The 26,710-nt window shown below is 41.7% G+C and overlaps 1 pseudogene; it reads right to left on the minus strand.

Moving 5' to 3' along the window:
- Nucleotides 1-311: 311 nt before the first annotated feature.
- LOC116763327 lies at nucleotides 312-25,022 on the minus strand (annotated as a pseudogene).
- Between the last annotated feature and the right edge of the window lie 1,688 nt (nucleotides 25,023-26,710).

Raw genomic sequence — 26,710 nt, forward strand, 5'->3', positions numbered from 1 at the left:
CCACAAAGGGTTAAATTAGGTCTTGTAAGAGAGCAATCTGTGACCTTCATCTTTTTTAAGTTTTTAGTCAATTTATAAAACTTGACTCTTAGCCTTTAGGTCAAGGTATATACGTGTGTTTAATTTTAAAAATTTTTAAATTTTTAAACGTTTATTTTATTATTTTTATTGGAGTATGGTTGCTTTACAGTGTTGTGTTAGTTTCTGCAATACAGCAAAGTGAATCAGCCACACGTATACATATATCCCCTGTATAAAATATATCCATGTTTCTTAATCCCAATTTCCAGACAAAGATAAAACCAGCTAATTCAGAATCTCAGGTGGGATGTGTGCCTTACTGTGTAGCTGTAAAGGTTTCTCAGAGCTGTGAGAAGAGTGATCTATCCACAGGATGTTTGTGATAGCTGAGCGTTCTAATACCGTTATATCACGTTGCTGAACATTTGGGTCCAGACACACTTCGTCATCCTTGAGACAATCTTTAGCTTTAGCAAATGTATCAACTAGTGAACCATCAGGCAAAAGCCACAGCCAATCTTTTAACTGCCAGGAGGGACCCTGAACCCAAACTGGTACAACCTGGTCTCCTACTCTTAAGAAATGTACTTAGGGACTTCCCTGGCGGTCCAGTGGTTAGGACTCCACGCTTTCACTGCCAGGGCCTGAGTTCAATCCCTGGTCAGGGAACTAAGATCCGCAAGATGTGCAGCACAGCCAAGAAATTTTTTAAAAACAAATTTTTTTAATTAAAAAAGAAATGCACCTTAGGGTCTGGTTACTACTCCATAAGGAACTGGGACAATAATTGTCCTGCCCTCTGGCCACACCCTCTCTTTCCTTCTCTGAATTATAGTTTCATTTTCTCATTGGCAGCCTTGCTTTTGCTTTTCATCTGGTGGGACACATTTCAGATCCTGTAGAAAGTCTTTTGCATTAAGCATGGTTATCAATGTGGTATCGCTGCCTGACTTAGGGTGGTGGATGCTCGACATCCTTTCTTCTGGTTTGAGGGAAGCCTGGCTTGAGAAATTGGTCTCGGAGCTGACCACGTTCAGGACCCTGAGTCTCATGGGCAGAGGCATCCTCTTCTGTTACTGGTTTCAGTGGCCTCCTGCGGGAGGTGGTGTAGCGTCAGTTTTGAAGCGTTGTGTTTCTTCTTTTCCTTGGACTCTTTCCTGGTCCTGTGTGTTTCGGGCAGCTGGGAAAGGGTACTTGGTAACACGGGATCCACAGGTGCTGTATTTGGGCCAGTCCACTGTTCAGGTACATTCCACCTCAGCATCCCCCAAACACCTCTGATTTAGGGCAGTTACATCATCATCTAGATCAGTCTTGATTAGAGATCTTTTCTTAGCCCTAATTTTGACTTTGCAGCAATATTTTCCACAGACTTAGCTGCAAAGACCTCATCTGTTCTGTTTGTACAGTCCATACTTTGGGCCGATCTATCTTTTTTTTTTAAGGATGAGAAAAAATGAATGCTTGGATTAGGAGGTTTTTTCTTTTTTTATAATTGAAGTATAGTTGATTTACAATGTTGTGTTAGTTTCAGGTGTACAGCAAAATGACTGTCATCTATCTATCTATCTATCTATTCTTTTTCAGATTCTTTTCCCTTATAGGTTATTACAAAATATTGAGTATATTTCCCTGTGCTGTACAATAGGTCCTTGTTGTTTATCTATTTTATATACAGTAGTGTGTATATGTTAATTTCAAACTCCTAATTTATCCCTCCCCATTGGTAACCATAAGTTTGTTTTCTATGTCTGTGCGTCTATTTCTATTTCGTAAACAAGTTCATTTGCATCCTTTTTTTTTTAGATTCATAAGTGATATCATATGATATTTGTCTTTCTCTGTCTGACTTACTTCACTTAGTATGATAATCTCTAGGTCCACCCGTGCTGCTGCTATTTCATTCTTTTTTATGTGGGCCGATCTCTATCAAGGTTACCCACTCTTCATCTTCAATTCATAGCTCCTCTGCTTCTGCTAAAACTTTATCTGCTGCTTGTTTAACTTGAGCAGATCCGCAAACACCTATTGCTAGGGGGCATGTCTGTCTATATTTGTTGATGTCGCTGGTTCACCACGAGATATCCAAGTTCGTCTTTCCAGTCAGGTCTTCTAACCGTGGGAATATTTTCGGGGGCTGCAGTAGGACATGAACAGCAGGACGAGGTAAGTGCACATTATTAAGTAGGAATAAGATAGATTCCAATGTGTGGGATTCTCTGGGCTGGTTTCCTTTCCAGTCTCCTAGGCCACAGAGTTGGTCTCGGCATCCTTGGGCTGCTAGAACGCCTGACAGTCACTGTGTTGGCCTCCAGCACCATCTCCTGGGTGTTGTACTATTCCAGGAGGCTGAGCACACGTGTCTTCCCCTGGCGTCAGCACCTCAATGAACCAGCGGTACTAACAGCTGGCCATGCCTATGATAGCAGCTGGGCCTCCAAGCGTCCCACACTGTGAGGCCTCAGAAAGCCACATGAGAACATCTTACTAGGCCTTTTCCCTCTTGATGTCACTTTTTTTTATAAGAGCAGGGTCCAAAGTGCCTATCTACAGCAATCACCTTCACCAAGAGGGGTTCTCCAAAGATTTCACACTTCACCTGTCTAAAACTGGCCTCTGGACGACCTGCTCATGTCCACCTAAACCTGCTTCTCTCACAACCTTTCCCGTCTTAATAAATACAGTCAGCCCTCTATACTTGTGAGTTTGCCTCTGTGGATTCAACCAACCGTGGATCGAAAATATTCAGAAAACAAAATTCCGGAAAGTTCCAAAAAGCAAACCTTGACTCTGCCACACTCTGGCAACTATCTGCATAGTATTTACATTATATTAGGTATTTTAAGTAACCTAGAGATGATTTAAAGAATACAGGAGGATGTATGTAGATTATATGCAAATATTATGCCATTTTATATAAAGGATTCGTGCATCCTCGAATTCAGGTATTTGCAGGGCCATTCGGGGGTGCTGGAACAGGTCCCCCCAAATAAGAGGGACAACTGTAGTCCTACTCAGTTGATGAGGATCTTAACCAGACTTATCCTTCATTTTTCTCTTGTTCCCACCCCGTATCCAACCCAGCCAGAAATCCTGTCTCTGGTCCAAACCCAGTCATCTCTGGGGAGGTTTTCTATAATAACCCCCTATGTGGTTTTCCCATTTCTATTTTTAGCGTCCCCCCCCCCCCGCAAAACACACACACATAGTTTAGTCTTTAAACTATAGCCAGAGTTTTAAAAGGCAATTGGGATTGTGTCACTCTTTTGCCAATACGCTCTAAATGCACCGACCAACCCAAAGTCCTTCCTGGGGCCTCCACGCCCTGCACAACTGTGTCTCTAGGTGTCTTTCTGACATGATTCACATACTCAATCCCTTGCTCACTCTGCTTGCCACACTGGCTGGTCCTCACAACTCCCCTGCCTGTGTCTGCTCTTGTACAAGCCTGCCCCAGGTCCTTTGCACCTGCTGTTCCCACAGCCTGGAGCTTTTTCTTCTAGGCAGCCCAAAGCTGGATCCTCAATTCACCCACTTCCCTGCTCAGAGACACCTCTCCTCTAGAGAACTCTATTTAAAATGTCACTCCCGGGCTTCCCTGGTGGCGCAGTGGTTGAGAGTCCGCCTGCCGATGCAGGGGACACGGGTTCGTGCCCCGGTCCGGGAGGATCCCACATGCCGCGGAGCGGCTGGGCCTGTGAGCCAAAGCCGCCGAGCCTGCGCTCCACATCGGGAGAGGCCACAACAGTGAGAGGCCCACATACCGCAAAAAAATAAAATAAAATAAAAAAAAAATAAAAATAAAATGTCACTCCCATCACCTCACCCTTCTTTATTTTTTATCGTATCATTTATGGTGACCCAGTATCAGACGGGAAAATTGGAACTTCAAACTGTCCTTATTTCTCTGTTTCTTCCCAAGGACAATTCTGCCAAAGGTAAGGATAATCCAGTGTACAAATAATGGGAACATCCATGTTCAGAAACTGACTGTAATTTGAACTCAGGTCCTGTTGCATCCCTTTGTGGCTCCCTGTGGACTGTTGTAATAACATTTTATAATAGTCTGCCAGACGCAATTTAAAACTAAACTCTATCTAAGTTCTTTTCCCCTAATGTTTCTGAGTAACAATCCCAGCCCTGACCATGCAGAGGGTCTGCAGGAGGTGATTTACTGGAATGGTGTATACACCGACCTGGGATTGGTACAGCGGCATCAGTATCGTATTTGCCAAATTATGTTGCTAATGAGGACATTTCCAGGGAGTTTCAATGACAGACTCTTCATTTACTTCCAGAGCTACACGTCCAACTCCAACAGCCCCAGAAACAAGCTTGGTAACATCAGGGCATAAATCACTCTGCAAGTGGGCAAAGAAAATATGTCATGACTTACATTTGCCCCGTGTAATAGAAATTGAAGGAGAACGTTTATTATTTACTTACTTTGTTTCCTTTAGTTTTTAAAATTGTTCTAGTTGAACTATAAAACTCTACCAAATGTTTGGGCTTCCCTGGTGGCACAGTAGTTAAGAATCCGCCTGCCAATGCAGGGGACATGGGTTCGAGCCCTGGTCCGGGAAGATCCCACGTGCCATGTAGCAACTAAGCCTGTGCGCCACAACGATTGAGCCTGCCCTCTAGAACCCATGAGCCACAACTACTGAGCCCGCATGCCACAACTACTGAAGCCCATGCGCTTAGAGCCCGTCTCCGCACAGGACAGGCGACTGCAATGAGAAGCCCGCGCACCACAACAGAGTAGCCCCCGCTCAACACAACTAGGGAAAGCCCGTGCGCAGCAATGAAGACCCAACACAGCCAAAAATAAACAAACAACAAAAAAATCTCTACCAAATGTCTTAGACTGACCTACATAGCAGAGTGGAGGAATTTGTAGTGGCAGTTAGAAAACTTAGATTTGTTTCCAGCAATGTGTAAACTTGTGGAAGCAGCTTGCCATCCGTCTGTCCCTTATTATAGTGGAGGATAATACAGTCAAAAACTGTATTCCCATTTTCAGGAAATAACAAGTCCCATAGGCTTCCTCCTGTATAGGAAAAGAAACAGACAACTTAAAATATAAATAGAAAATACATTTATGGAACAAGAATTGACTGTCTACAAATCCCTATGTAAAGAGGGAGTTTCTCTAAAATTCTGTTTTTCTAAGTTTCCTGCATTTCTTCACGCATTTAGCCCACAAATATTTATTGAGCATCTACTATGTTCCACACACTTTGCTAAATAGAGCTAGGGCTAGGCAATGCAGAGGACAGACAGGGATGTACCCGTGTATTACTTTTATAATTAAGTTAGAAGACCATATTCTCTCTGATCAAAATACTCTTGAGTTTCATAAAAGTTTGAGGGGAAAAAGTAGAAGGGATTGTCAACATTTCAAGAAAAATCTTGTAAACTAACAATTCAAACGAACTGAATAGTTGGGTTGCATCTACATGGCTATGGGAGAATCGGATGGCAGGAGTCCAGAAAATATTTGCAGCTTTTGAAACTGGTCTCTGATACCCCTATAATAGTATTTATTTTAGCTCTGTGGTTTTTTTTTAAATCTCTTTCATGAGGTTCTATGAACCTAGTGACCTCCCCATTGCCAGCGCCAGAGCCTCTGTTGCCAAGAGCAAGGCCCAGCAGCCCAGGGATGGTGAGGCCAGAGGTCTCACGCCCTATGGAAGAGCTGCTTACTGTGCATTTTTGGAAAGCAATTTGCAAGAATGCATTCTTCATCTCACATGACATTCGTGGAAAACTTGACTTCAGGTCTGGCCTTAAAAAAATTGAAGATATTATGGGAAAAGAATTTGAAAAAGAATAGGTACATGGAAATGTATAACTGAATCACTTTGCTGTACACCTGAAACTAATACAACATTGCTAATCAACTATACTCCAATATCAAATTTAAAAATAATAAAAAATTGAAGATACTGATCATGGAACCTCTGATTCCCCTTTCTGTACCTTTCTCCTTCTAAGAGATAACCTCCTCAATTTTCCTGACGCTTAATGTGTTTGTCCACAGGCAAACCTGCTTCTTGGGAATGATTTTGATAGAGTCATTCACACCAAAGGTCAAATGTCTAATTTGTCTTTCTCCTTTTCCGTAGGCATTTACGCTAACAAGATTCTTCACTTCAGTCAAGGGGGGCTCACGTCTGGGGGACTTCCCTGGTGGTGCAGTGTTTAAGAATCCGCCTACCAATGCAGGGCACACGGGTTTGATCCCTGGTCCGGGAAGATCCTGCATGCCTCGGAGCAACTAAGCCCGTGCACCACAACTACTGAGCCTGTGCTCTAGAGTCCACGAGCCACAACTACTGAGCCCGCATGCCACAACTACTGAAGCCTGCGCACCTACAGCCCGTGCTCTGCAACAAGAGAAGCCACCGCAATGAGAATCCCGTGCACCGCAACGAAGAGTAGCCCCCGCTCCCCGCAACTAGAGAAAGCCCGCGTGCAGCAATGGAGACACAACGCAACCAAAAATAAATAAATATTAAAAAAAAAAAGAGGAACCACGTCTGAATTTCTTGACCATGTTAATTGGAGACATAGAGTGACTTTCAGCTCTGATGCTCTGTGGTTCTAAATGTATAGCAACATTAAGGGGACAAAGAAGAGGTAACATTGCTGGTAAAATTCTTTGGGGAAAACCCTATTCCCTGTTTGTGTGATTTTCCTTGCACGTAACGAAACACCTAGCAGTATTTTAACCAGTAAAGTCATTTAATTACTCATGTAACAAAAAGTCTAGAGGTGGGAGTTTCAAGAGTGTGTCAGCAGCTCAACATGGCTTGGCCACTGCCTCAGTCTCTCTGATTGTCTTGTCTTCCCATCGCGGCTCCCCAATGGTCTGCTTGTAGCTCCAGGCATCATATCTACACGAAAGTGTTCAAAGAAGGAAGGGGAAGGGGAGGACAGAGGGCTGGACTCATGGGCCTTTCGCCCTCTGTCTGAGAGGAAACTCTTTCCCAGAGCCCCCAGCATATCCCCTGACATCACATTGGCCAGGACTGCGTCATTCCACCCCCTCTAGTAGCAAAGAGTTGACAGACACCAATCTTGAGTTACAGCCTAGGATTAGTCATATTGAGACCTGAGCAAAACTGAGATTTTGCTAGCAAGGAAGCAAGGGACAGTGCTGCTGGAAGGCGGTGCAGCTGGAGGGTGTCTACCTCAACCTCGCAACCACAACACCAAGGGGCTGCCCTGAGCAGGTCTATGCCAGGCTTGAAAATACCTGAGTCAGACACCTGGGCTCTTTCCAATCCCCACAATTTCCAGTTTCTTTCTTGCTAATGTTCAGGTTAAGAGGGGAGGAGGTTGTGACAGAGAACAGACGGTGATGTTCTAAATTAAAACAGAAACGAGATGTTGTAGCATTGTGTTCAACTTGCCTGTTCTTATATGGTCTCATGCTTTAATTCTTTAACTTGAATTTACCCCTGCTAACCGTCTTCTTCATTCAGATCTGAAAACTTGCTAGAAAAAGCAATAGATTTTTTTTTCTTCTGGTGGGGCTACTCTCTCACCAAAATGGTCCAGAGATGATTATATTCAGTTTTATTTTCAAAATCTCCACTTATCAAAGGCTAGCATGCTTAGAAAACAGATGGTTCGATCTAAGGCTTCTTTTGTTGTAGGCAGGCTAATGTTTTAAACATCATGCCAAGATTTGATTTGAAATTTTAAAATTGTTGTTTTCCCAGACTGAGCTTGGGGTACTATCAAAATTCTCAGACAGTCCTTCCTGAGGGGAAGGCAGAATTTGTTGCATGAGGGCTAATTGAAGAAAAACAAGAATGTTTAAAGGACATATTTTTCCCCAAAGTAAAAACAGTTTTATTGATTCCAATGGAGAAAAAAATCTCTATTTTTAGGACATATGGTACCTATTGCATTCAATAGAAGATATCAGTTTACAAGTTCTCACTTCTTTTTTAGCGATTAAATACTGATATATTAGTATCACTGTAAAGAAGCAACAGATTCACCTTTCTAATCTTTCATCTTTTATAATTGGATAGAGTTTGAGTTCATGAAATTTGTTTATACACATCATTTCATGTTATCTTTCAATTAATCTGCCAAAATATTATTATTTTCCCATTTATAGATGAGAAAACTGAGATTCAAAAAAAAAAATAAACATATAACTTTCTTAAGGTCACAGAATGTTAGCCACGGGGTTAAGGCTGAAATGAGATTGTTGTAGCCACTGCAGCTAGTGTGGCTAGTGTTACTAGTGCCTATCCTATGTCATGCACCATATGACACTGGAAATAATAAGATAATATAATCAGATCTAACATTTATTGATGCCAGGCCCTGTCCTAAATATTTACACGCATTACTTCATTTAATCCTCTCAAAAAAATCTATAAAATAGGAATTATTAACATTCCCATTTTGCAGATGTGGAAACTGAGGTCTAGAGGCTTGGAGAAGCTCCAACAGCTAGAAATAGGGAGTTGTTGCCTCCTAATCATGTAAAAAGCACAGACCTCTCTGTGCGTAGGCTGCAGGAGCTGGCCACAGGTGACCTGGGCAGGCTGGAGGCACGTCTGGATGCAGTGGCTGCCATGATATACGGCTGCTCTTTGCAGCCCTGCTGCATTTTTTCATGACTCTCAAGTTGCCATGTCGCAAACCCAAGTCAAAGAAGCTGAAGCAAAAAAGGATGTCTTTGACTCATGGAATCCAAGCGACGGCTGAACAACCAAACCACCCACCACGAGAAGGACAGGGATGCTACTGGTCTCAGGCACCGCTGGAACCAGGTGAGTGTTTGCCGTCCCTTGCCTTTGTTTCCTTGTGCATTGGCTTCATTCTTGTTCACTACCGATGGCTTTTTTCAAATGGCAGGAATCTCAGTCTCCAATAGCTCATGAAATTCATCTTTTGACTTTCACCAACAGAGAAGGTCCGACTCTCTTGGGTCTAGTTGGAAAAAATTCCACAGAAGAGCTCTGATTGGCCTGGCTTATATAAGAAGCCATCCCTGGACCAATCAGATGTAGCCAAGGAGACACATCCTGTAAGAACATGTAAGAATTGGCATGTACAGTTGTGCAGTTTGTGTATTTCACACAGGTGTCTACCCAAAGGACATGTGGGGCTTGAAATCAAGCCAATACTCTGCTCACCAAGCCATGCAGCCTGGAGTAGAAACCTTCCCAAAGGAAGGGATGCCCTTTGTTTCTCTCAGACACTGGGGCTTGTCAAGCTGGGCACCCACTGGGCTGAATCCTTCTTTTAAAAAAAAAAATTGAGGTATAATTGAAATATATCATTACGTTAGTTTCAGGTATACAGTGTAAGGATTTGATATTTACATATATTGTGAAATGATCACCACCGTAAGTCTAGTTGATAACTGTCATAGCTATAAATTTTTTTTCTTGTGATGAGAACTTTTAAGATCTACTCTCTTAGCAACTTTCAAATATGCAATACAGCATTAGTATTATAGTCACCATGCTGTACATTGCATCCCCGGGACTTATTTATTTTATAACTGGAAGTTTGTACCTTAAACCCCCTTCATCCATTTCACCCATCCCCTGCCCCTCCTCTGGCAACAATCCATCTGTTCTTGTAACTAAGAATGAGCCCTCATCCCTTTTTTTCACACAACAGCATTGATTAGGTTTATGGCAGCCTTGTGTAAGATATGACAGCTTGTAAGGAAATACTGTATTTGTGGATGGAGAAAGAAAAGGGAAGTATTAATTTCAGAAAAAGGGAAGATAAACGATGAGGGAGAATTTAAGCCACTGGTTGTGCTCTAAGATTTCTTGCTTAGAACAGTGAGTGGAAATAGAAATAGGAAACTATTTCTAGTTCATGTAAATTTTTAAAACACAATTCCACAATTAAGTCATGGAAAGGTGATAAATAGAGGCTTTGATGTGAGCAAAACCCAGCTACCATTTTTGAGGTCTAACAGCACCTTGGGGAGTGGCTTGTTAACTTTTCCAGGCAAATACACATCCATTCAGAACTCCTCACGGAGTGGATTTCAATTAAACAGTCTCATGGTTTTTACATGAAAAGACAGTCTGACATCTCATAGAGATGCGTGATAGTCTGATAGTCTCTGCTAGCAAAGTGCTACAGAAAGCAGCTCTGGTTACATTAACATGGTATTTTTAGCACCAGGTTTGTGAGGCTGTAAACGCTTTATTTTTTACACAAACTTAAGCTTTCTCATGGGTCAGGGCAAGGTTTTCTCTGGAATACAGTCATCCCACCTCTCCCCAGCAGGCCCAGCATGTTCTCTAAAGCCCTGGGCCGTGTCGAGGTGATAAGACTGGGCACGTGACGATGGGCAGAGAGAGGCTGCGCTTGGGGGCATGACCAGCCCGCCTGGTTCAGGGCAGGCCAACCCCGAAAGCACCACGCCAAGGGTCCCTTGTATTTATTCTGGGATGACCAATTCCCAAGCAGTCATCTTCTTCCCAGATACGATCTCAAGAGTGAGCTTTGCCATCATCCCCAGGCAGAGAGCGGCAGGGGAAGAATCTGATATTTCAAGGCTGAAATAACAGACTAGCAGTTTCGTCCGCTGCATTGTCTCCCTGTCTTAAGCAGATTCCGAATTTTAGACTCTCCCAGGCCGTTTCCGTTTTCCTTGGCCCCTTATCGTTCCTTGTATTTCTTGAGTTACCCTTCGAGAGCCCAGACTCAGGCGTCTTTGATATCCCCACACCCTCTTCCGCTTCCCTTCTGCCTCCTCTTGTCTAGGGGTCTTTGTTTGATTAAGAAGTCAGGACCTACAGAAAGGAACATCCGGGAGTATCGGAGGAGGAGAAAGTTGTACCAAAGCCACCTGGAGCAAGGATGGGTGGTACCCACTGCCTTGATTCTCCTTCTTGCCTTCATTTCTCTTATATTTCTATTTGCTTCTTAAACTTCACTCATCCTCTCCTCCTTTGTCTTCTCTACCTGCCACCAAGCCGTCCTTACAGAATTTCCTCTGTTAGGAAAGCTAACAGCCCCATTCAGCACATTTCAAATTTGATTACCGTTTGCTCAGGTAAAACCATAGACCCTTTAGCGAGGAACTCAAGAGATTTCCTGGGGGATGTGCGGGGTCCATGGCAACCGTCAGGCTGCACACACACACTTGTTCTGCTGCCTTTCCCCGTGTGTCGAATCCTCTGGACCAGCGGAAGTCACATACACCGCGGCTGGTGGCGGAGAGCTTTAAGGGCCTGGAAAGAGGACGGCTTTAAGCAGAGGCCACCCAATGCACATGCATGCATTAAGCATGTAGATAAGAAGTAAACATTTCCTGTTTTATGCCACTGAGATTCTTGGTCTGTTTGTTACTGCAGCTAATGTTGCAGCCTAGCTGTTACAGAACAGGACCTGATGACAACCAGGCAGACAGAATGACATGTTTCCTACTGAGTAACCCTCGTGGAACATTTGCAGCATGAAATTGCGGCTTGCAACTCGCTGAGATCAGGAAGGTAGGCCAGCGACAGAGGCTTCCTCTGGTGCCTAGCATCTTTAGTTTTACTTATGCTTCAGATGGGAAAGAATGATACCAAATCAAGGACAGGCTGCTCTGGGATACCTTGTCCCCACTCCCTGTTCTCCGGCCTTCAGCAGAGGCTGGTGTTTGTTACTGGTGTCCCCCAGATGGGGCACTGCTCTCTCTTTTATTGGTTCTATGCCTGTTATGCTCCACCAATACACTCATCCCAATATCAGAAAGGCTCCAGAAATTTCCCTGCCTTAGACCCTTAGCCCCAGATAGAAAGAAAAATTTCTCTCCTAAGTTGCTTACAAAATCCTTCTTATCCCAGGCCTGTTTATTTCCCAAGATGACTGATTCTGGGAGCTGCTTCTCCTTTTGAGGAAACTCCATCCTCATCTTCATGTACCATGATCTGATCTATGGCTCCAACAAGACCATCACCCAACTGTACTAGATAGAATAAAACGGGCTTTGCTGTGGTAACAAACCACCCAAGACTTCAGAAGGATGGCTCAGGGTTCTGAAAAGGTCTTCTGTGTGGTCTGTGTACTGGTATTCAGGAAAACTTTTGAGTGTGCTTCTATAGTGTTTATTTTTTAGAATTAATTGAAATTTATTAATTCCAGGCATTCATATTTCTTGCCTGGAAAAATCCGTTCCTTTAAGTGTCAATTTCTCTGTGAAGTCTTCCCTGACTCTGGGCAGGATGAACGTCCTCATTCTGGTAATTCCACAGCACCGTCCTCCATATCAAAATTACTGCATTATATTGTGACTTGCTATTTTTTATGTCTCTCAGGAAGATACCTTCCTGAGGACAGGAATTAGGTATATTATTCCTGTGTCTCTCCTAGTGCCCAGCATGGTACTTGGGATGTAGGAATAATACCATGCACGTCAACCATGTGGACGAGGGGCACTGAAAGGCATCGTCATTTCTCCATTCGTTCTTGGGCTGTGCATGTGTGTTTCTGTATTGTGGGGGGATGGAATATAGTTATATCTGTGTAGCATCATGTAGGAAGGGATGTGTCCAAAATGGTCCATAGTGAATCTGTCAAAATACTTCATGGTCTGAAATATACAATAGGCTTGAGAACTATTTTTGCAGACAATCACATCCCGAAAAGGAAGTGTGAGGTGCTTATTGGGCAGACAAGGCTTCCATACCCTGTAGGAATAACCCCATGTTCACCTCTGCACCAGTGCCTTTATATTTATTTTTTTTAAGATTTTTTTTTTAATGTGGATCACTTTTTTAAAGTCTTTGTTGAATTTGTTACAACATTGCTTCTGTTTTACATTTTGGTTTTTTAGCCACGAGTCATGTGGGATCCTAGCTCCTCGACTAGGGATCAAACCCTCAGCCCCTGCATTGGAAGGTGAGGTCTTAACCATTGGACTGCCTGGGAAGTCTCTGCCTTTATATTTAAAATCAGAACTTTAAAAAAAATCTTCTTTCTTTTTTCCTTAACGGCACATAATACACTGTTGTATCCTTAAACTGGCAGTTCGCGATAATTTTAGTAGAAAATAAAGGAAATGGTCAATTTTTTTTTTCTCGGTAGGGATTTTTAAGCCCACGTGATAAATCAGCATTTTAAACAAATTTCTTCTTCTGAGTTCTCCTTTTCTGGTTTCACCTCTTATTTTATTTTTTTTAATTTATTTATTCTTTTGTGAGATGACCACGGTAAACCTTGTTGAAAAACAAAACAAAAAAGAGGGAGTGGAAGATTATAACTGAGTTATGACAAATAGCATTGCTACATCTTTTCCCCTATTATAGGCAATGATATTTTGTCATTTGTCAACTCCCTGCAAATATCCTTCTTTTCCCCCACAAGTCAAAAACGTCTTCTTTAGGGCATACAGGATAAGTTGTAATAACACATTTGATAGCTCTAAATAATTCTCTGCTATCAATGTACACAGTGAACGTTATTAATGGGAGACTCTTTGCACGGACCCTGAAAAGAGCCAGTAACTCCACTTGTCAGCGTTTTGATAACTACAGCCTTCAATTTAACATGAAGAAATATCAGCTTCAGTTTAGCAGTTTCAAAAGCAATGAATACAGATGATGAAATTTCTTCTTTCAGGCAAAGAGACTGCAAATTATTACACATAGATACTTATTTCTAATAATGTCATTTCAATTTACTTCTCAGTTGCCTGATATTAGAAGTATTTGCCCGGGAATTGGATGAGAATTTAATCATCATTTCAGAGCTCCAGGTCCATCTCAGGGGCCAACTGAACATCTTATCAGCAATTGAGCTGCAATGCTATTTATCCCTTTCCTATACTTTCTTATTTCCTTTTTCTTCTTACCTTCCAAGTTTATTTCTTTTTTTCTCTTTAAATTTTTATTGGAGTATAGTATAGTTGATTTACAATGTTGTGTTAGTTTCTGCTGTACAGCAAAGCGAATCAGTTATACATATATCCACTCTTTTTAAGCTTCTTTTCCCACATAGGTCATTACAGAGTATTGAGTAGAGTTCCCTGTGCTCTACAGTAGCTCTTTATTAGTTACCTATTTTATGTATAGTAGCATGTCCAAGTTAATTTCTAAACATCCCAGAATTAGCTCCCTTTCAGAGGGGAATTAACCATGATGTCAGGGTAGTTGTCACCTGGGTGTGGCTTGTCCTTCCTTCCATCCTTATTCCCTTCAAGACTCAGATGAGGCCTCCTTCTAAAAACACCGTTCTTCCCCTCCAGACACCCTCCTTCTGGGTGAATGGGAAGAAATAGATATCCTCAGGTAGCCTAGCATCGAGCTGCCGGCAGGAAGGGCTGCAAGGCTACCTGTCACCTGGAATGGGCAAACTTCCAGGACCGGGATGCTCTTCTTACCAGCAAGGCCATTCCTCAGACTGGAAGGCCACCCAGTTCCCACTGTCAGGCCACTGGTAGGTGCTACCTGCTCCCTCCCCAACAAGATCTGCTGCAGAGGGTGTGAGGTCTTGCTTGCAGAGTACAACTCATGCTTCTCCAAGACGTGGTCAAAGCTAACAGACCACATGCACATTAACGCTCCCTTCCTATAAGATTCCCCAATCACCTGCTTGAGTGGGCACCAAGTACTGTTTTGTGTATGGGGTTCATCCCACACCTGCCTTGATACTCTGTTTCCCTCCTCTGTGCTCTCGTGCTCCCCCTACTTCCCTCCCATACCAGCCTCTAGTATCACTCTCCATGTGCTCCTCTGGTGATGCATTCGGTCATGGGCCCCCTGAGGGCAGGAACTTCATCTTCTATTTCATTGTATTCAGAGAGCTTAGCATGGTGGTAGAAAGTGCTCAATAAATAGCTCTAAATGAACGGTTCAATGGTCAAAAATGATGGACAACAAGATCAGAGAAATGTTGGCTCGGGTACTTCTTTTTTACACTTAACGGATTTCTTGCGTCTATTTTCTTCTTTTTTTAAAAAATTTGTGTTGGAGTATAGCTCATTTACCACGTTGTGTTAGTTTCTGCTGTACAGCAAAGTGAGTCAGTTACACATATACATATATCCCCTCATTTTTTAGATTTCTTTTTCCCCATATAGGTCATTACGGAGTATTGAGTGGAGTTCCCTGTGCTCTACAGCAGGTCCTTATTAGTTATCTATTTTTTATATAATAGTATGTATATGTCAATCCCAGTCTCCCAATTTATCCCTCCCCCCACCCCTACTGCCTTTTCCTCCCTGGTAAGCATCAGTTTTGTTTGTTTTCTACATCTGTGACTCTACTTTCTAATGGGATTTTATTTTGCCTCTAAAACCAGCTCTGATGTAAAAAGCAGGCTCACTCTTGGGGATGGTGCATTGTAGCAAAGACCAGTGACGTGCCGGTAAATGTTTATCGATGTAGCTGATTTCGAGCTGCCAGCGTGTTAGCGCTGAGGGCAGCCTTGGGGAGAGAGACCCAGGAGCACATCATTCTGTGGTACTTCCGTTATACAGCTACAGTGTAAGAAAATGACCTCAAGAGCATAGATAACAGTAAAATGTAGTGGCTTTTTAAAAAATTACCTCTGTTTCTAATATAATCTATTTAATTGTATTTTAATATAATTTTTAGTAATGAGTGTAACAACTGGCTTGCAAAATCCCTGATCATTTAATAATTTTTTCCCATGATATTATAGGAGCTGACTTCAGACACCATTGGATAGGACGCTTTTCTCAACCTGCCTTTGGTACCCAAAGCTTCCCCATCCAGCCTTGAACCCACACAGGATCACTTTGACCACTTATTTGCTAGTATCTTCAACCGGGAACATCTGTTGTTTGACTGGAATGACTAGCTGTTTTGGTTAGTGGCAGAGAAGTACAGAGGTTTGTAAGAAAGAGTGGATAGACCAGAAAGAAGACTGGGACATTCCTTAACTCCTCAGAACCTAGAAATGTTTACTAAGTATTGTATCTTGAGTTGCAGGTGAATAGCCTGCTTCAATTGAATATTCTTTTTTTTTTTTTTTTTTTTTTTTTTGCGGTACGCAGGCCTCTCACTGTTGTGGCCTCTCCCGTTGTGGAGCACAGGCTCCGGACGCACAGGCTCAGCGGCCATGGCTCACAGGCCCAGGCACTCTGAGGCATGTGGGATCTTCCCGGACCGGGGCACGAACCTGTGTCCCCTGCATTGGCAGGCGGACTCTCAACCACTGCGCCACCAGGGAAGCCCCAATTTAATATTCTTGTAGTTTGCTCCTTTGGCCATTTCCATGCCTCGCCACCTCCCAAGTCCAGCTTGATTTCAGTCACTCATTTTCTGGCCTATATGTCTCCTTCTCAGCCTTCTTGATCGTGCAAAAAAACCTTTGAAATCCCAATTCATACCGGAATTGTCTCTTGACTTTTGGGTGAAAGGTGATGATTCCACCACCATCCTCTGATTCCTCTGCTTCAGCGCCCACCAACCAAATCAAATTTGCTCTTTTGTTTAAAAAGAATAACATCAAAAAACATGTACGGGCCTTGATTTTGTGAATATTTTATGAATGTATTGGCTATTCGCATTGCCCTGTTCTTTTACAAGTCCCTTTTGGACTGCCTATTCTTGATGGGCAGCGCTCAGAAATCATACCCATTTAGTTTTCTATGCACCTCACTTAGCCAAGAATCATGAACAGCTTTCTAAATGCCTTATCATAGCTTCAAGGATGGGGACATTTATGATGAACTGATTGATAGGTGTAGAATCATGCCTGGGAGTGACAGTACATGAAACGATCGATCTATCTTAGAGCAGAATCCCTCACTGAAGAGTAAGATATGGTGATGATAGGAACGCTTTCCAATTCCTGGCAGTCTCCACGTCTTAGCACACTATGCCTGCACCACAGCCTATGCAGAAACTGTGCCAAGCCACACTCTCAAAAATCCACAGTCCTGTGTCTTTCTTTAAATGTCTTCTAAGTTATGACTATATAACGCATAAACAAGTTCTAGCTATTTTGCGCATTAAGAGTAATGAAACAATATTTCAGTTGCCTTATCCTCGAAAACAGAAACAACAGTTAGCTTTTATTTCTCAATGTTTAATTCATCACCACAACCATCATCATCTGGACTACAGATGGCAGACGTACTTTCTGGAACACTATTTCGAAGTAAACAGCGTTTCCTTCAACGGTTTTGTAAAGGGAATACACAGTATTTCTATTCCTCTCAGCTCTTCTCTGCATTTTGCCCAAGTTTACAAGCATATTTGGAATGAGAATGATCTCACTAAAGAACAAGTGTATTCTGTCAAATTGAGTTAAGGAGAAAACCGAAACGGAAGACTAGAGGAAAAATCCTTTTAAAGAGGTTCTTTTGGTTGGGTTGGGTTTTTTTGTTTGTTTAATTTACATATAGCTTACTCAGTCTTTTTGTGTCATTTCCATTCCTGTTTTCTTTGCTCATAAACACCTGACCAGACGTAAGTCACTTAATTAACAGCTCTCTAAGTAGATTGAGTTTGCTGCCTTAGGGGATAGACACCAAAGCCCAGAAACTCCTGAGTTGGCTGGAAAGGCTCCAGAAGTGTGTAATCACACACTTGGGCTGAAGAAATAGAACAGACCGATATGCAAATGACAGAAGCAGAGACTGAGGCCACTGGGGGCAGGAGAGGAGGTAGACAGGAGGTGAGTCTCCCTCTGTCTTCCACGTCTGAAAGGCTGGCTTTAGATATGATATTTATGAACCCCGGTGATATGCACAGATCCAATGAGCTCAAAAATCAGAGCACGCAGATGTTAGTAAAGCCGGCTTATTGGAATTTCTGGAACCAATAATCTCAACCATTTGACATGAGCCTTTAGTCACTGGAGTATGAAACATAAACCAAAATTTTATAGAAAAATAAATAAAATGAAATGGCTGGAAACCATCAAATTACGGAATTCACTGTGCTTTCAGTAATTTACACCTGCCTATAGCATGAGTACTGAAGTTTTACTTCTGAGGTTTGCTGCTAACAATGTTGATTTCTGGGCTGCAAGGTAACTGGGGCAAAGGTTGCTGGGGATCCTACTGAATGAGCTGGCTGTGTCCTTTTAGAAAGCAATTCCCTATTTTGTATGGCGGAGGCTAAAGTAGGACGGGTGCCTTGGGGGCCTGAAATGTTTATGACTGTTAATTACAGATTGTCATCAGCATTTTATGTCCTTCGCTATATTTCTTTGCTCCTAGGTCAATCTGACACTTGACTAAAAAAGTAACCAGAGGGAAAATTAATATATTTTTAAAGACAGATAGCACCACCTAAATTATCACCTGCAGCGAACGGTCAGATGTTGCTGTATGTTACCTTTTCTCATGTCGGCCCCCCAAAGCATCCCGATTAGACAGCTCAAGCTCTGCTTCTGACTCAGGGAATCTTACAAACCTGACTTCATTTATTTAAGCATCTGCTCTGGGAAAAGCACAATGCTAGGCAGTGAAAGTAACAAGCTACAAAACTTTGAGTAGAAAAAGGAAAAAGATGTGTAGAAAACCAAACTTTGCACTTTTGCAAAGAACTAAGTGTGGGTAAGTACTCCTGGCCTTGGAGGAGGGCTAGAACCACAGTCCTTTTGTTTGGCCCACTTGTTTTTCTTTTTTAAAATCGATTCAATATCTTACAATTAGGAGATGACACACACACACTCAAATTTTTATATTTCTATATTCTCTTGAAAAAATCAGAAAGTCTGGGCTAGGATTACCAGAGGGCCTCAATCCCCCAGGTCTGAATAGTGATCCTTAGATGGCCTTGAGCTCTCCAATTCAAGACAGTCTCCCCAGTCCCTAGGGAGTAAACGACTGGTCCCGTTCCAAGCATGGCTCCTCCTATGTATCCTCCCTGCCTGGACAAGGAGACATTTGCATCTCTTTGAATTCTTCACAGAAGTTGTCCTAGAGCCTCTACTAAAACTGTGTGACATAAGCAAATCATTTATCCTCTCTGTCTTGTTTCCTCACCTTCTAATAGAGGTAATAAATAGCGTATTTGATTGTTTGCTAATCCAATTAATGGAAAAGAATGAATTATATGAACAATGAAGAAAGATTTATATGCTTTGCTGATTGGACAAGAGACACTAATATCAGTGGAGGTAAGCTACAATTCATAGCACAGTTCCATCACTACAGAAAGCTTCCTTGTCCCAATTTTCAGACAACCTCCCCACCCCTGGCCCCATAACCAGGGGCAACCGTGTTCTGATTTTTGACTCATAGCTTAGTTTTACTGTTCTAGGGTTTAATATAAACAGAGTAATATACTGTTTACCTTTTGCGAATGCCTCCTTTCAGTCAAAATATTATTTTTGAGAATACTCGATGTTGTTGTATGTATGGAATGGGATAGTGGTGAAAACAGCCTCCTAATGATTCCCACTTTCCTGTACCTTGTCCCTTTATAATGTAAAATTGCTACCTCTCCCGTCAAATGACAGGATTTATATCCTACCGCATGACCCTGGGCTGCTTTTGTGACTTGATTGACCAACAGAATGTGACGGAAGTGATATTCTTTGACTTCTGAATCTAAGCCTTAAGAGAGCTTAGAGCTTCTACTTTATGTCTTGGAAACCAACAGTCAAATAAAGAAGTCCAGGCTGTCCTGCTAAAGACACAGACTGCATGTAGAGAGACAGAAGCCCTAGAGGATGGGAAGACCACCTGGATAAGGGGGCCACATGGAGGCAGGTGCCCAGACCACCACCAGCATCAAGGCCCCAGGACGTGTGTGAGGCTCTCTTGACTCTCCAGCCCTGGCCAGGCAACAGCTGAATACAGATGCAGGAGTCAGCCTAGGCAAGGCCAGCAGAAGTGCCACTCCCTCAACCCACGGAAATGTGATAAATAATAAACTGTTGTTGTTTTAAGTCACTGTATTTTGAGGTGATTTGTTATATAGCACCATATACAATGATACACAGTGGTCTGTTCCTTTTCTTTGTTGAGTAGGATTTCATTGAATGGATATGCCGCCATATAATTTAGCAATTTATTTCCTTAATTGTTTTTCTCTTCTGGTTTTGACAGGTATGGAACAGTTGCCATGAAAATTCTTGTACAGGTTTTTTTTTTAATGAATATAATTTCATTTCCCTGGAAGTTGAATTGCTTAGTTATATGGAAAGTATATGTTTAAACTACTGAATTGTTTCCCAAAGTACTTATCTTCATACATTGCCAGCCGCAATGTTTGAGAGTTACATTTGTAACCCTCCCCAATACTTAGTATTGTCAGTTTTTTCAATTTTAACTATTCCAGTTAGTGTAAATTATGCTTTTGATTTGTATTTCACTGACGTTTAGCATCTTTTCATGTGTGCATTGGCCACTTTTATAATTATATAAACATAATCATTTACATTTATAATATAATTATATTGTGAAGTGTGTTTCAGTTTTTGCAGTTTTTTTAAAAAGTCAGCTCGTTTTCTATTACTCACTATAGGAATTCTTATATACATTGGGTATGACTCTTCTATGAAATATTTGTATTGCAAATATTTTCTCCCAGCTGTGGCTTGCCTTTTTATCATCTTAATGATAGCTTTTGATGCATGGAAGTTTTGTGGGGTTTTTTGGGGTTTTTTTTTTGCGGTACGCGGGCCTCTCACTGTTGTGGCCTCTCCCATTGCGGAGCACAGGCTCCGGACGCACAGGCTCAGCGGCCATGGCTCACGGGCCCAGCCGCTCCATGGCATGTGGGATCTTCCCGGACTGGGGCACGAACCCATGTCCCCTGCACCAGCAGGTGGACTCTCAACCACTGCGCCACCAGGGAAGCCCCGGAAATTTTGTATTTTGATGGACTATGTTTTATAATGATCATTTTTTGTCTGTCTATGAAATGTGCCATCTCTAAGGTCACAAAGATCTTCTATGTTTTCTTCTAGAAGATTTTGAGTTTTAACTTTTAGCTATATATATTATTTATATTGAAAACATACATGTATGTACATGCCGAGTAGTCATCTGCTTCTCTGATTGAACCCTGACAATTACACAGCTCAGGCACCAGGGAAGCTTATAGAGCAGCTTAGACCTGGAGCATAACCTCCTCCTTTTCTCAATTCCACTTACAATTTCTAGAATTTTAGGTTAATTGGGTGATAGCGGTACACCTTTTGGCTTCAGCTAGAGGGAAGTTTCCCACGTGCATATGTTAGGTTGTTCTGTTCTCAGTGGACTCCTAGCCCCTCATCTCTCTTCATGTGCTTAGAAATGGAAACACTAATTTTCTCTACAGTTTCTTTGGAGTGTAGCTGTCTTAGTCTGTTCAGGCTGCTATAACAAAACACCATAGACTGGGTAGCTTATAAACAACAGAAATGTATTTCTCACAGTTCTGGGGGCCGGAACTCCTAGATTAGGGTGCCATCATGGTTGAGGGAGGGACTTCTTCTGGGATACAGACTCTCCTTGTTTCCTCCCATGGTGGAAGGGAACCCCGTTTACAAGGGCAATAATCCCACTCTTGACGACAGAACTCTCATGACCTAATCACCTCCCAAAGCCTACACCCCCTAATACCATCACCTTAGGGGTTAGGATTTCTATGTATGAATTTGGGGGGGACACACACATTCAGACCATAGCAGTGGCCCTTTACGTATCAGTAACTATTCGAACAGCAATCAGGTGTTACGAACTCAAGAAACTGAGGGTTTTAAATTATGAATTTTATGTGTTTTAAACACAAAGCTTTGGAGAAATAAAGGAAACAGAAGATAATCCTTCTTTTCTCATCCCAACCACAAATCAGCGCGTTCTCACCGTATATGGGAAATTATTATAGCATATTAGCCTTGGGGTTTAGTATAATGGTTTAGTTTGATTAATGAATGGAATCAGTTTGGAAAAAATATATCAAGGTTGAAGGCATCTGTTTTATAAACAGAAATGCAAGTGAACTTCTTGTTCCACAGACCTGGGGTGCTGTGGACTCATTCATCATATCTGTCTTCCCTACAGTTACGGGTTCCCAGCAAATGCTGGCATTCCAGGTCTGCATTGTCCAAAAGCCCATCCCTCAGATATTAAGAACACGGCTCACGCTGATTACAAAACCCAACATATTTTTATGTAGCTCGTCTCCTGGGAAAGAATTTTTTCTAATTGTTTAATACAATTTTCTTTATCGCTAGCCACCAGGCTTCTGTCTTAGCTTAACAAAAGACAGAAAGAGGAGTTAGAAGGTAAGTCATGTTTCACATAAAGAACAGCCTAGAAGCATTTACAAATGGGAGCAACTTAGACATATCCCTTCCCCTGATTTATAGCAAAAATCTGGAACACCTGGATTACTGCCTCTGCAGCTGTTCTATGCTTCTTTTTGATTGTCTATTTCCCAGATGAAGGAATCAATAAACTCAAATGGAATTCAAATGGAATAAATATCATTGCCTGAATCACTCAATTCCGCACAGCTTCCTGAGGATTACGTGTTAAATGGTAGCCTTTTGTCCTAGAAAAGAAAGTTAATCAAACTGTCTTGCAGCTCCCCGGCAAACTATCTAGTTTGTTCCCAGAGCATGTCTTACACAGAAGTAAAAATGGTTTGCCAGTTCCCAAGCTCGTGGCATTCAGCAAAACTCTCCAGGGACTCCACATTTTAAAATATATGTCTTTCCTTGAGCAGTCTTTTAAACCATTACTTCGTTCCTTCAAAAGTAACCAAAACTTTTCCCCTTTTCACTCTTCCTAGGCCTGGCATGATCAACGACTCTTCAAATACGAAGGGGTGCTGTTTATCATCTCAACAGAGACTGCACGTCACTGTAGTGAATCTGTTGGTTCTCTGCCGGTTATGCTGTGAGGTTAAAATGCCCAAGACTTAATGAAGCAAGTGGCATTATCATACTCGTACTTGAAGTCTGAACAGAGATCTTTTCTTTCTAGGGTAATTCTAACAACTCATAATTAAATGTCAGAGTACTAGTGAAACACCAGGAAACTTAAAAATAAAATGAGAAGAGAGGAAAAAACTTTAGAGGTCAACCTCTAGCTTACAAGAATCTTAGGTCCATGTAGACGTTTATAAAGGTTTACAAAAGTTTTTCCAAACAAAGCTGAACATTCAGCACATATGCTACCTTACTGAGCATTTGTCTTCTGCCTAGTTGAGATCTTAAGTACAATTACTCTCAGTTTCCCCAGGGAAATCACTTACCTTCGTTCCAGACTGTTCGGTTGCCATAGGCTGGGTATAGGTGAGACAGGCTGGGACCTGGGACCTGGGACCCTTTGCTGCAATGCTTGCACCTGGACACACGTCTCCTTGAGCAACAAAATACAAAGAAGCTATAAGGGACTAAAAATAACTGCGTGCCTGCACAGCTGGGGCAAATTATGGACAAGGTACAAAAAGACCAAAAAAACCCAACTGTCACTTCTGAAGAGCTGGGAGCAAAAACAGGGTACTGCACTCAGCACCACCAAACGGGTGGGCAAACCACTAAGCCACCCCTCTGGTCCGACCCCTGGACATACCCCTACCCTCACCCCATGTAAGGAACAAGCTCGCCCCCCGATGCCACTTGGGGAGCGAGCAAGGGAACCTGTTACTTGTTCTCGTTCCCCCCTGCTACAGCAGGGGCCCCAGTAAAGCCTTGCCTGAATTTCTTGTCTGGCCGGTAATAAATTTCTATTCATTGGGGAAGGCCAAGAACCCTGGCGGGTATCATAGGGAGGAACTGGGCCTGTTAATGAGTCTGTAGTCTTCTCCCCTCCACGTAGCACCACAGAAGTCAGGACAGATACTGACGTTTATCACCCAACCAACAGATACCCCAGGGTCAGCACAGATACTCCCAGTTGGGAGACTTATTTCTGTGGCTACGCAGTCAAGGGGAGGTCTCTGTGAGAGGGTTACCTTTTCCAAAAGCGTCGGAAAATGAATATGAGAGGAAAGAACTAATCCCGTCCAGCACAAACTACTCTTTCACCCTTGATCCTGGATCTCAGATAAAGCCTGGGATTGTGGAAGGAAGAGCAGTGTCAGGGATCTTTCGGGTCTCTGGTCACAGCCTGGAGCTGTGGGACCACTTCTGTGTTCTCTGGCTTAATGATTTCATTTCATGTTGGTGCTGTGTCCTGCCAAGTAGCATCTCAAAGCCTCACATAATATCCGTCCTCGAAAGCTGTCTGAGTAGCTTTCACTTACCTTCCGCAACCCCTCAGAATAGAAGAGGTCTGTTGGGTCAGAATTTTCTCTGGTGTGTCCTTCGAACGAAACCAGCCCTGGAGAGAAAAATAAATACAACACAAGGAGACCGTCAGAGAGAACAAAAACAGAGAGCACGTACAGGAACGAAAGGGAGCAGAGAAACAAAAGTCAATGGCCCAAAACTGATGGGCTTACAAAGTCTCAGATAAGCTGTTTATAAATAAAGAGTGAGAGAAAATTAGCCCATGCTTATTTTTAAAAATTCAAAATGAACCCAGAGCATCTCCAAGTATACAGTTTAAGGGATTAACACTAAAGATTCATTACAAATTGTGAGCTTATAGTCAGTGTAAAAACAAAGGCTCAGTATTCACTATGAAATCTTTTATTGCTCCATAGGAGGTTCAACTCTGAGTTCCAAACAGGTGCCAAAATATGTACCATTTTGTCGTTAAAAATAACATTGTTCAGCCTATTTACACGATTCATGTAACTGCTGAATACCATTTGCTGCTGGGTGTGCTATGGGTACGGAGATATTACGTATTTGTCTTCATGCCATGTGGGTCTAGACCATTTTCTCTAGAGAGATCTTCTTTTTTATTCCTTGCAATTTATACCATAAATTATGATTTAGGCTAAGAAGGTTATCTACCTTGCAAGTTACTGCCAGCATTCACCTGTCACCTGGAAGCTTGAGAGCCTCCTGCTAGCGGGAGGGTACACCAGGAAGGCAGGCTCATTTTGACGTCCATCACTGGAAAGATATACTTTCTGCATGAAAATTGCATCACGCTTCCAAACCCAAAAGAGTTTTTGGACTGTTTGCACGGCCTTGTTCATGTTGTCGTTCATTATCAGAAAACTGGAGACTTGACCATATAAATTGTTGCATTTCATTCAGATTTTGGAACGCTTAGAGAAATGTTAATTATTTGAGATCTTAGGTGACAAAAGTGTAGCTTTTTAATATGAAAACATATGTGAATACTTCTTAGGCTTGAATGATAAAAAACAGTGTGAAAGTATAGAAATCATAATTAATGATAGTTTTTTATTATACAAGGTAATATCCTTATTGGAGAAAATGTAGAAAATACAGAACAGTAGAGAAAAAATAAAAATTACCTTTAACATCAGAGCTGAAGTTTACAACTTCAAATATTATTGTCTTCTCATTATATTTGTAGCATTAGGTAATTTTTTAAAATTGTGATCATAGTATGTGTACAACTTTGTAGGTTCATTCTAGATCCACACTGTCCCATATTAAATATTCTTCTAAAACATGACCATGAATAGTTATATAAAAATCTATCATGTGTTTGTATCATTATTAACAATCTCCAACTGATATTCCAAGGAAGAAACAGAAAATATAAACTTTTCTATATCTCAGTCTGAGAAAATGTTTCACCTAATTATGTGAGGTAGGAATGAAGTGATATATTAATATTTGGCATATGTTTAGTTGTAATTCTTAATAATATTTAGTATCAAAATAACTATCTCTGTGTTTGTGCAATTTCCTTATTTGAACATATTGCACTAACGTTTATATGATCTTCCAGGATTTGCTCCAAGTGCTTTCCTACATATCAGTTTTATTGTAGAGCTGGTGTGTAGTTTTTTCTTTTATGTATTTTTTTCTTTTTTATATAGATATAGATATATATATGTACATATGTACACTGAGGGAGGCATGGGGACTGGTTAAGCAATGCTTTAAATGTTTTGTTTGATTTTTCTCTTTGTTGTTGTTTTGTTTTTGTCTTTTTAAACGAAGATCTGCCATTTAAAGGCTGCCTTGCACTTTTCTGCCTACAGAGACCTTGGTCACCTTGATGTAGTCGTCTTCCTTTAGGAAAGTCAATTGAGTGGTGTCCCTTTGATGATGTAAATACAAATGGCTCTCATTATTCATGGTAGTTCTACAAAGTCACTGCAAACACTGTATTAGTGAAGATTCAACAATTGCTCCTAGGGGAAATACAGAGTTAGGTTCCTAAGAGCCTCTGGTCACAACATTTTCATTAACTGTTCAATACACATCTTTCTTTTATGTGTGTTTCTGTTCAAAGAAAAGTTATTTAGTATACATGTTGATTCATTAACGTTGAACTCACGGCTTACAGCACTTTAACTCATGCCTGAAGGAAGCTTGTCTGACACACGTATCTTCTCCGTAAGGCATAGCACAGCCTTCTGGTGTTTAGATACACTAGCCAGCACTTTAGCATTACACCTGGGGGCATTTAAAATCGCCAACAAAAGGGGAAACCACCAACAAAATGCACAAAAATGCAAAAAATATGGAACCAAGTAGACCACAAAAGGCGATTTGCTTACAGTAAAAGATCTGAAACAAGAGATGAAAATAGGTATTAGGAAAAATGTTTTCCACTAACGTAAGGGAAGCGTGCGATAAGATCCTCTGTGGCCAGACCAAATCTGGCCACAGGTCTGGTATTATTTCTATTGTTAGAAATAACACCTCTTAGGATATAAATCTAGTGTCTGGAGAAATTTTG

This window comes from Phocoena sinus, chromosome 12, assembly GCF_008692025.1.
Source record: "Phocoena sinus isolate mPhoSin1 chromosome 12, mPhoSin1.pri, whole genome shotgun sequence".
In the NCBI taxonomy this organism is placed as follows: Eukaryota; Metazoa; Chordata; class Mammalia; order Artiodactyla; family Phocoenidae; genus Phocoena; species Phocoena sinus.